This window comes from Stenella coeruleoalba, assembly GCF_951394435.1.
Source record: "Stenella coeruleoalba genome assembly, chromosome: 15".
NCBI lineage: Eukaryota > Metazoa > Chordata > Mammalia > Artiodactyla > Delphinidae > Stenella > Stenella coeruleoalba.
Window position 1 is genome coordinate 36,286,866 of NC_137161.1, and position 12,193 is coordinate 36,299,058.

Here is a 12,193-nt window from a genome sequence, read left to right on the forward strand (position 1 = left end):
CTTTTTCCATAATTCTGAAAGAATTAAAGCTTTGAAATTTAGTTTTCCCATAAGTTTGGCATAAATTTAGTGGCAAAATTATGCCTAAACCAACAGGAGGTTATATATAGTCTTTATCCCACTTTGGGTGAAGAGCTATAGGTCTCACTGCATAAATACTGATGTATTTGCTAGGGATCCACAAACTTTTTCTCTAAAGATCTAGAGAGTAAATATTTTAGGCTTTGTGGATCATACTGTCTCTTTGGCAACTACTCAACTCTGCCATTGTGACTAGCACAAAAGCAGCCAGAGAGTATATAAATGAAGGCATGGCTGTGTTCCAATAAAACTTTATTTACAAAAATAGGGGGCAGGTTGGACTTTGTCCACTGGCCATAGTCTGTCAACCCCTGGACTTAAGGGTGATGGCTAGATTTGATGGGACTATTGCATAATGTATTATATTTGCACCATATTACCTTTCTGACATTGAAACATATCAGACCCCAAAGGATTTTGGTAAGGGGCCATGGGCCTGTATCTAAGATTTAGAGGAAATATTACAGAAGAGAAAGTCATCTCTGTTTTCGTCAAGCACTAAAGTCTTCGTACACGCATGACTGGAGGGCCAACTAAAGTTCAGGTATTGCCAGTGCATTAGTCAAGAATGAGTGCTGTGAACCAGAAAGTATTTAAACACATAGGTTCATATTTGCCCCACATAACAGTAAATTCAGTGGTAGGCAGTACAGGGCTGGTTCAAGCTAAGTGGTTCCCTCAGAAATCCAGCCTCTCTCCATATTCATTCTCTACCATCCTTAGTTGATAAGCCTTCATCCTGATGATCATTGCCTCATGGTTGTAAAATGGGTGCTGTACCTCCAGGTGTCACATACACACTCCCAGCAGAAAGCAAAAAATGGAAGTGGGGAACATTGTATCTATATTAGAAAAGCAGAAACTTACCCCCAAATCTCAACATTTAGTCTATCACTGGACTAAACAGGATCATAAAGCTACCACTAATTGTAAGGAAGCCTCTGGAAGCAAGTATTTTTAGTTGGGTTCGTTTTCATTACCCACTGAAATAGGGAGAAAAGATATTGGGTGGACAAGTTGCACCATCTGCTGAGGCATCTGTTCTTGTTTTGGTAGCTGTTACATTTCATTACAGATATTTAACATTTTATAGTCTTCTCTCCTGGGCAACATATCTTTTTAAGTATCACCAGTGTTAGCAGTGTTTTCCATCTGAGTTGGAAAATTAAATAACATGATTCACATTTTTAAAATGTAAATGTTGTGTAATATGAATGTATAATCACTTGAGAATGGATTTTTCAGAAATAAACTTTCCTGAGGATTTTAGTGTTGGAGGATTTTGTTTAGATGGGACCCTTAGTATGTGTGTTTGCAAGGTTTGAGGAAAGACTGAGGTTGAAGTCAGTGGAAGGCAGCTTACACATTCAGCCTCATAAGCAAGTCTTTGTTCTCATGGGGGACGATTGCACAGTAGAGCAGGATTTCATGACATGACATGGTGAACTCAGAGAGCTTTAAGATAGAACAGTCACTCAGTAACTTTCTTAACTATGGCTCTGCTACAAGTCTAAGAGAAAAGCAATTAGATAGGCACACAGAGCCCATTTTAGTTTTTACTTGTGTGTCTTTTTTTTTAACATCTTTATTGGAGTATAATTGCTTTACAATGTTGTGTTAGTTTCTGCTGTAACAAAGTGAATCAGCTATATGTATACATATACCCCCGTATCCACTCCCTCTTGCGTCTCCCTCCTACCTTCCCTATCCCACCCCTCTAGGTGGTCACAAAGCACCGAGCTGATCTCCCTGTGCTATGCAGCTGCTTCCCACTAGCTATCTGCTTTACATTTGGTAGTGTATGTATGTCAATGTTACTCTCTCACTTCGTCCCAGCTTACCCTTCCCCCTCCCCGTGTCCTCAAGTCCATTCTCTATGTCTGTGTCTTTATTCCTGTCCTGACCCTAGGTTCATCAGAACCATTTTTTTTTTTTAGATTCCATATATATATGTTAGCATATGGTATTTGTTTTTCTCTTTCTGACTTAGCACTACTGGGCATATACCCTGAGAAAACCATAATTCAAAAAGAGTCATGTACCACAGTGTTCATTGCAACACTATTTACAATAGCCAGGACATGGAAGCAATGTAAGTGTCCATCGACAGATGAATGGATAAACAAGATGTGGTGCATATATACAATGGAATATTACTCAGCCATAAAAAGAAACAAAACTGAGTTATTTGTCGTGAGGTGGATGGACCTAGAGTCTGTTATACAGAGTGTATTGGGATCTTTACCCTCCTGTCTGAGGTGGTATTTATTGTCTTTCTGGACACAGGGCACTTGTTTTTTGTGTTTTTTTTTTTGTTTTTGTTTTTTGGCCTAAGCTACTGTAATAAGAAAGGATAGAGGTACCCACACAATTTCAAATGTATCTTTGCTTTAGTAGGCTATCCTAAAATGGTACAAGTGGAAATAGCATGAAAATAAATAGATTCATTTATTGATTTGTTTAGACCTTAAATGTAAGTGAAATTAGTTTTTCTTCAACTACGTTCTGTAACACTGAATTAATTCTAGAATCTGTTTCAATGTAGCCGTTATGACTAAGTTATAACAATGACCTTTGATCTGTCAGATAAAGCCTAATTTTGAAATAATGCCCATCAGACCCTCATCTGCTGTACTTTTGAAAACTACAGCAAGAAAATCCAGTTTTTAACCCAAATAGTTCATGGTTCTTAGGGAATTCAGAATTAAGTGACCACCAAGAACTATTTCAGAAGTGACCAGAAATGGAATGGTCTGCATTTTGATGAGGAGAAATGAAGAAGAAGCCATGTTGGTAACTGTTTGAATCTGGATTACTCTGTGGCATCCAGATCATTCATTAACATGGTCCAACAAGCTAGAATCAGCAGATACTGATGAAAAACAGACAGCTAAAAGAGTAGGATCAATGTGAACAAACCTATCAACTGAGCCAGAAGAAACAGAAATAAATGAGAAGAGATAAATCCTTAAAATCATTCAAAATTTTATCATCAGGGAGAGTTAAAAACAGACTCCTATGGAAGAGGAGTAGTTCAAGACCAAGAAGGGATTCTTGGAAATTAAAATGTAATTGTTGACTTAAAAAATAATAGTATAGTGAAAAGATGAAGAAACCTTCCAGAAAAACGGAGCGAAAGAACAAAGAGTTGGAAAATATGAGTGAAAAGATGAGACATGATAGCGGTCCTACATATTTTTATAGAGGGTCTGGAAAGAGAAAATTGAAAAAAAAATTGGAGGAAATAAAAGATACATTCACACACACATTTTTAACTTTTCCAACTCTTCAGACAGCAAAGGCCCTCTGAGTGCAAAGTAGGTTGAGTAAGCATATGAGTGGATCGGTAATTAAACACATTTTCCTGATATTTCAGAACACCAAGGAGCAGGAGAGGATGCTAAAATATTCCAGAAATGGGAGTGGGATAGGGAATTGACCACAGAGACGATTTCTAGAGGACAAGAGAATGATACCTTCTTGGTTTGGTAGGAATTTTGATTCTGTTCCCAACAAACTGCAAATTCAGTACGAAGGGAAAATAAAAGCATTTTAAGACAAGTAAGAACTAAAACATTTGCTCATCCCCAGGCCATTCCTAAAAGAATTAATGCAGCAAAATAAAAGAGAGAAATGTGGGTTCCAAGGATAGGTGGATAAACTAAAATAATACAAAAAACAAGAAACCCCAAGATAGTAGGTCTTTGGCAAATGGTTAAAAGAAAAAAAAAAAAGCTGTCAAAAGCAGAATAGGATTTTTAGGGATCTCTAAAATCCTAAAAGCAAATGAAATTTCTATAAGAGAAAGTGAGATAAAACTGCATGTTCTCAGTTAATGGAGTATTTAAGTGGGGCCCTTCTCGACTCAGTTTTCTTTGTTCTGGTTCTTGAAGCAGCACAGGTGAGAGCAGTGTTGTATGGCCTTCTCTTCCTTCACATGCACAATTTGTTTCTGCAGAGAGTATTTACCATGTAATTTTCATATTGTAAATGCTGTTCATTTTTCAATTTACAAGCATCACTGTGTAAAAAAGTTATAGTACAGAACATGGTATAAATGATAAAACTTTGACAATGTGAGAGTAGTAATTTGCTAGAGAAAAGTTGGGAGGTGGAAAGGGGAAGAATGTGAAAGGAGACAGAGGGACCCTAATCCCTCATTTTACAGAGAGAGCAAGATAGCACGGCCTCAATTTGGTGAGTTAAGAAGAGAGGTTTAAACTGTCTACAGATCAATTGAAAAACAAAATATTATATAATATTAGCAGTGGTGAAGAGAAGGAAAAAAAGGGAATGGCATACTGTGGAGTCAAATGATAATTTTTAAGTTGACAAATCAAGAAACAGGGTTTTGAGCATATTATCTGGAGGTACACTTTCCAATTCAGTAGCTACTGGCCAGGCGAGGTTATTGAGCCATTGAAATGCGGCTCATCCAAATTGAGATGTGCTGTAAGGAAAATACACATCAGATTCCCAAGGCTTAGTATGAAAAAAATGAATGTTAAAATACCTCAGTCATTTTTAATATTGAATAATGTTGAACTGATAGTATTTTCAGTCTATTTAAATAATATATTGCTAAAATTAATTTTACCATTTTCTTTTTGTTGTTTTTAATGTATTACTAGAAAATTTAAAATTACACATGTGATTCGCTAGAGTTCTATTGAATAGTGCTGCCTCTAGAGAGGTATAGAGGTAGACTAGAGGAGTTGAAATCAGAAATGATCAATTTATTTGTACCATTGTGGGAGTGGACTGGTGTGATGGGAAAGGAAGCCTTTTTGTCTTATACTTTTATATCTTTTAGAAAATTGTTTTTTATTAAATATTGAGCAGTTTCGAAAGGGTATTTGTAAAATATATGAAAAGCATGAGGAAGAATGAGATAATAAATATTCTTAATCATCACCCAGTTTAAGGAAACAAAGAAGCAAAAACAACCCACCATTTACATTGAAGGCATTTCTCCCTCCCACCCCAAGCTCCTGGACTGTTTTAATTTTTATTATTGTCATCATAATAAAAATAATCATATGCCTTTCAAGAAAGTTTTTAAGTGGAGGATATCTTTTTTTTTTTTACAGTCCAGGTCTTTTATCTTCTTTACATCCATCATACCATGAATTCATAGGGATTGGGCTCCAACAGTTTAGGCTCCTTTCCACCGGTTCTCACGAAGTGTGCTTCTCTGGGTGGGGCAGGCTGGCGCTTCAGTTGAACCCAAGTACCTTTCTCTTTGGCTTCCTTCTTTTTCTGATCATTTTCCTTCTCCCGTTTCAGGAATCTATATCAGCTCTTAGAGTGCTTAATATGCTTGATACACACGTTAATTCTCTTGGCAAGAATCTTGCCCTTAACTTGTTTGTTTACAATGATGCCAACAGCATGCGGGGTAACACGTAGACTCTCCCAGTTTTGCCGTGGTAACATTTGTGGGGCATTCCTTTTTGAACAGTGCCCATTCCCTTGATATCTACAATATCACCTTTCTTATAGATTCGCATGTATGTGGCCAAAGGAACAACTCCATGTTCTCTAAAAGGCCTAGAGGGCATGTAGTGGGTGCCCCTCTTCTTTCTCTTTGTGTTGGTCATTTTGGTGAATTACTGGAAGATGGCGGTTCCGGCCAAAAGGCAGGATATATTGTATAGTTTTTTTGTTTGTTTGTTTGGGTAATTTGGCAGTATTAAATTTTAAAATGGCTATGCTATTGGAATTAGTTGTTCCCTTTGAGAAATATGTTTTATGTGTTCCAAAAAATGCAAACTGCAAAGAAGTATGTAAAACTTGATGTCATTTTAATTTTTCTTAAAAACATGGATGTTTGTATATATACTTTATAACTATGCATGTACACATACATATACATGTATATGCTGCCATACACATAGACATGATATATGTATGTATACACACGAACGTATGCATAGTCAGTACCTGGTAACATTGCTTATCTCTCATAAGTCTGATTGGAAGGGTATTTTCTTGTTTTATACATTTTCAGAGGCAGATGATCATGCAATTATAATTTTATTTACTTAGTGGTGATAATTTTCTGTATTTTTCCACATGAAAATACTTGAAGAAATAAAATAAATATTTAAATATGTTTGAACAGTTAGGGCTTTTTTAGAAGAGAACACATTGCCTTAGAAGATAGGAAGCAACATGTTTTGAATTTTTTTTAAAAAATGTTAAGTTACACAAAAAGTATTAAAGCCATCATTTTTCTTCTCCCCCACCCCAAGTGTATTAGTCCAAGAGGCAGGTGTTATCACTTTCAAACCAATCCTAAAGCTGATTCCTATCTCATTCTTTCAGTCTAAGGCACTTGGAAAGAATACAGCAGTCTTCTTCCAGTGCTTCCTTTCCAACACAAAATTTAAGAAGCCTGTCAGCAAATCACATTAATGTAATGAACTGTACTTCCCACAGGACAGTCAAAACAAAGGAGATGCATGAATCATTTTAATTTGATGAATGTAGGCCATGATATATAGGTAATGTTTACTTTTTCTCTAATTATACGTGTTCATGAGCACTGAAAAGAACCTTTTTTGCGGGGTGGGGGGCAGAGCGCCATGCAGCTTGTGTGATCTTGGTTCCCCAAGCAGGGATTGAACCTAGGCCACCGCAGTGAAAGCACTGAGTCCTAACCACTGCACTGCCAGGGAATTCCCTGAAAAGATCTTTTTTACTTCATAAAATTACAAAGAAGAAATGAACTATTTACTTCAATCCTATCATCCAGACATAACCATTAATAATATTTTGTTATATTTATTTCTAGTATTTCCAGATGTAAACATAAACTATATTTTGAAACTTTGGACATATCATGTGTATGTCTTCTGTTTTTTTCCCCAAAACCATTATATTTGGAGTGCTTTTTCATGGCATTGAATATTCTTCGTAGGCATAGTTTTAATAACTTTGGAATAGATCATTTTAGAGAAATCAATGAAAAATATATTATGAGTTTAAATTGGAAATGAATATATTGCATTTTTATTGGGGTTGGGATTGAACATATTTGTTCTTCTAGGGGAGTTTTAGTATACAATTGATACCATAAGTGAAAAGATAATGAAATGTTTACCTTGTCATAATCAATAGCAATTTTCTTAGCTGTATTAGGTGAATGGAAGTCTTTATGGATGTGGAAGACATGTCCAGAGACACATCTTGAATGAAAACAGATGGTTGTACACTTCTGTATCCACCAATAGATGAAAAGGCGGAAACTTCATTAATGCAAAGTGGCGTAGAGCTGTAACCATGCATCTCAGGACAAAAATGAATCTAGATTCTGTTCTTGCCTCAAGGAGGCAGAAGGTTAAAGGCTTATCTTTGCCAGGCTGTTTACCCCTAACGGATGACTCATTAGGCATAAGCTAGCCTTGTCAAGGTGAATTCCACCGGTACCAAGTCTAATACGTATCATGAAAGATGGGATGTGCTAGTGGTTATGGAAAGGGGTGTGTGTGGAATTATATCTTCTGAGGTCAAGTGGATGAACGGGGTTGGATAGGTGGGGGAAGGAATTGTCTTTAGGATAGGTAGGAATCCAGGAGCTGGTACCACCTGAGGAGAACCACTGGATTTTTATTTTAGGTGGAAGATCAGAGACATTTACAAGGATTATAATAAGGAAGAGTGTGATAAGGCAAGATGGGAGGATCAAACAGGTAGTCAAATGAATGAGAGAGTGGAGAGAGGAACTTATAAAAATCAAAGCTCCCACCTCCCAGATGCCTTCTGTGGGCCAGCCACCTCTCTCCTGTGGGTGGAATGCGAGTCACCTGCTTAGGGGGCAGTGATAGAGGAGTAGGCCGGGTTTCTTTTTACTTGGCATGTAAGGATAATAAGGTTGAAGGAAATGGGAAGGAAGGACATAGATTGAAGTAAACAGAGCCTTAATTATTAAAAGAGTTTGAAGAGTTGACATTGTCTGACATTTCAAGAGGAATTAAAGGCTCCTTTTAAATGATTCACAGAAGGTCATAGGATTGTTCACAGGTAGCCCCAGGAAGTTGCCCACCACTACTGGATATGGACGTGAACTCTTTATTCCTCTAAGATCCTGACCTCTGGGACAGAGAGTGTATTCGCTGATGAAAAGTAAAACTACCTTCCCTTTGCATTAGGATTTGTAGGCTCCCTCTCAAGCTAGTTTAAGCAAGAAAAAGGGGAATTTATCAAAAGGATGCAGGGCTGTTTCCAGGGATCCCATGGTAAGAAAGGAAGAATCTGAAAATAGGAACTAAAAAGCTTTCAAGTATCCAGGCGGCAATTGATTTTCAGGTGCTCTCTCATCTCTGCTTCTCCAGTGCTATTTTTCTCTGTCCCCGTTTCTCTTTCCACATGAGGTACAATGACGGTTCCAGATGTTTACATCCCCTGGTTCAAGTAACTCATGACTGGCCCTCGGAAGTCTGACCCCAAATTCTCAAGAGAGGAAGAAGCTGATTGGCTCAGCTTGAGCACATGTATGTCCATCCTTGGTCCAGTCAGCTCTGGCCAGTGGTAAGGTCCTAGCACAAATATAGGTGCCATTGATATGCCATGGAAATGGGTCAGATAATAATTCTCAAAGAAGTTGTGGGCTCCATGGGCTCTCCAAAATTGACCACTACCACTGACCCCTTAGTAGATGTGGGGCAGGGGACATAGCCTTTCACCATCACTGTGTTTTCTTTTCCACCAAAAATAATATCTAGCTCCTTGCACTTGAAAATGTGGTCCATGAACCTGCAGCATTAGCATCGCATGGGAACTTAGAAATGCAGACTCTTAGGCCCTACCCCAGACCTACTGAATCAGAATCTGACAGTTCACAAGGTCTCCCAACAATTGTAGGACATACTATTTGAGAAATGCTGATTAGACAGAGGAGCAAATTAGGAACCACAGATTAGGGCTGTTAAAAGGGCTTCTTCCAGAGAGGGATGGCGGCCAAATTGTTTTGTCTGAACTTCAGCTGAGAGCCTTCCCCTGCCCTCACCCATGCTTCCTTTTGAGTGCATTTCTGCTGGAAATTCAGCGTTCAGGATGAGGATGGAGAGAGATGCCGGTGTCTGATGTGGGAACCATAGTGTATGTTGTCCTGTTTTGGCACTGAGAGGTGATCTGTGGGGTGAAAAAAGGAAAGAGAAAAGCAATAAAGGTGTTAATATCATCGTCAAAATGGAAGTATCGGCAAGCTTGCTTTTTTTTTTTAACATCTTTATTGGAGTATAATTGTTTTACAATGGTGTGTTAGTTTCTGCTTTATAACAAAGTGAATCAGCTATACATATACATATATCCCCATATCTCTTCCCTCTTGCGTCTCCCTCCCTCCCACCCTCCCTATCCCACCCTTCTAGGTGGTCACAAAACACTGAGCTGATCTCCCTGTGCTATGTGGCTGCTTCCCACTAGCTATCTATTTTACATTTGGTAGTGTATATATGTCCATGCCACTCTCTCACTTTGTCCCAGCTTACCCTTCCCCCTCCCTGCGTCCTCAAGTCCATTCTCTAGTAAGTCTGTGAATTGGTACAGCCACTATGGAAAACAGTATGGAGGTTCCTTAAAAAACTACAAATAGAACTACCATATGACCCAGCAATCCCACTACTGGGCATATACCCTGAGAAAACCATAATTCTAAAAGAGTCATGTACCAAAATGTTCATTACAGCTCTATTTACAATAGCCAGTAGATGGAAGCAACCTAAGTGTCCATCATTGGATGAATGGATAAAGAAGATGTGGCACATATATACAATGGTATATTACTCAGCCATAAAAAGAAATGAAATTGAGATATTTGTAGTGAGGTGGATGGACCTAGAGTCTGTCATACAAAGTGAAGTAAGTCAGAAAGAGAAAGACAAATACCGTATGCTAACACATATATATGGAATCTAAGAAAAAAAAATGTCATGAAGAACCTAGGGGTAAAACGGGAATAAAGGCAAGCCTGCTTTTAATTAGGTAGTCATTATCTTGAAGTTAATAAATGTCACTTATATATTAAGTCACTAACCTACCTCTGTTTTTATGTCCAGCTCTGCAAGTTTTTAAAGTCCCTAAAGTGGCATCTTTTCATGAAGCTTGAGCTCTTTTTGAGCTAAACCAAAAACTTTTGATTATGGAGAAATTACTAGGTTGATTGTTTAGAATATAGATACCCTCAAGAAACTTACTAGGTAGAACATCTTTGTCAGCAATTCAGAAATCCATGCCATTAGCATTTTGTACTTTGAAGTCTAAAAAAATGAATTTCAGACACTCTACTTTGCAAGAATTCTATTTTCCTACTTTTCTCTTGTTTACTCCTTAAAATAATCCTGGGAACTGACGTGGGTCATGATAACCTGCCATTGCTGTTAAATCAAACTGCTCATTTGCAGGGAAACATTTATTATTTAGTAACTTAACCAGAAATCCATAAAAAAATACTTTCTTATAAAAATCCTTGCTTTGTAAACTGCCAGAAGTGACCAGATGGAAATAACAAGAATTTCTAGTTCTGCAGGCAAACAGGAAGCCCCACCTCCGTAGGACCCTGCTGACACCATTTCAGAACTTTTTTTCCAACTTATTTTGTTGGAATAGAAGCATTTGGGCTTACCGGATCAGACTGGAATTTTTGAAGCCAACTGCTCTAATACCCTCGGTATTCCAGGTGACCAAATTTCTATATTCATTAAAAGAAAGTATCATTTTGTCTGATGGTTTAACATCCTTATATTGGATAGAAATATAGAAGTATCTGGAAATCTCTGAGTACTGTTTCTCATCCTTGGCTGCACATTGGAATCACTGGAGAGCTTTGACAACTACTGATGCCTGAGCCGCACCTCTGGAGATTCCCATGTAATTGTATGCAGCCTGGGCATGGGGATTTTTAAACCCTCTCCTCCAAGGAGAACCATCCAAGGTTGAACCATCATCTTATGGACCTGTTCAACAAACAGTCCCACTGAGGGGCATTTGCAGGTACGCTTGTCAAAATGCAGACTCCCAGCTACCAGCCCAAGAGAATCAAACTCAATAGTTTGGGGACAACTTTAAGAATCTGTATCTTTAAGCAAGCCAAGCTCTGTTGAGAATCCAATAGAGGAGACCCTTGGGCCACACTTAGAAACACTTTATTGGAGATTACTTCTAAAAAGAGAGTGACTGGAAGAACTGAAATATATTCAGTGTTGGGTTGTTAGGGATCCATCAGCAAGTGATTCAGGAATATTTTAAAAAGATGAAAAAACAGTATTGTGATATAGGGACAAGACTCCTTGCATAACTATAAAAGAGTGGAGTTCTGGGCCTCATTTTGCTTCTCTAACCAGTTCTGTGGCTCCAGGTAAGACACCCAGTTTCTCTGGTACTGAAGCTCTTTGCCTCTCAAATGAGGACCTTGGGAAAGATTAATCTCAGGTCACCTGAAGCTCCAATACTTGATGAGTTGCTGATAGTAAAGACTTTCTATTCTCATGAATTCTTACAGAAATTTCCAGCAGGACTCTTGATGTTTGCCCTAAAGCAGTGGGGCAACAAGCATAGTAGCTTCTCTATCACCTGGGCTCAAGAAATGCAAAGTCTTGAGCCCTGCCCCAGACTTGCTAAGCTGAATCTTTGAGAGTGAGGGCCACTGCTCCAAAAATAGTACTTGGAAAAAATAAAGTTGAGAAGTGTTCTTTTAATCTATAGTGAAGGAAAATCACCTCTATAAGTATGAACTTTTAACACTGTTTATAAATGTTACAATATCTTTGTTGGCAAGCTGATTCAAATTGAAGGGGAACTCTTAAAAAATACTGAACTCGGGCTTCCCTGGTGGCGCAGTGGTTGAGAGTCAGCCTGCCAATGCAGGGGACATGGGTTCATGTCCCGGTCCGGGAGGATCCCACGTGCCACGGAGTGGCTGGGCCCGTGAGCCACGGCTGCTGAGCCTGCGTGTCCAGAGTCTGTGCTCTGCAACAGGAGAGGCCACAACAGTGAGAGGCCCACATACCACAAAAAAAGAAAAAAAATACTGAAGTCTAGAGACCTGATACACCAAGTGTGGTCTCCTAACTGTCAACATTATCATCACCTGAGAATTTGTGAGAATTGC

General features: G+C 38.4%; 1 protein-coding gene and 1 pseudogene across 9 annotated transcripts in view; one reads left to right on the top strand and one right to left on the bottom strand.

The window, feature by feature from the left end:
- The window catches only part of PLCB4 (phospholipase C beta 4), a 418,385-nt gene that overhangs the window by 203,387 nt on the left and 202,805 nt on the right, over nt 1-12,193 (top strand). The gene's annotated exons all lie outside the window — the stretch shown is intronic.
- On the bottom strand, nt 5,051-5,702 carry LOC307198784 (large ribosomal subunit protein eL21-like; annotated as a pseudogene). The gene has a single exon. The product of its transcript is annotated as a large ribosomal subunit protein eL21-like (transcript).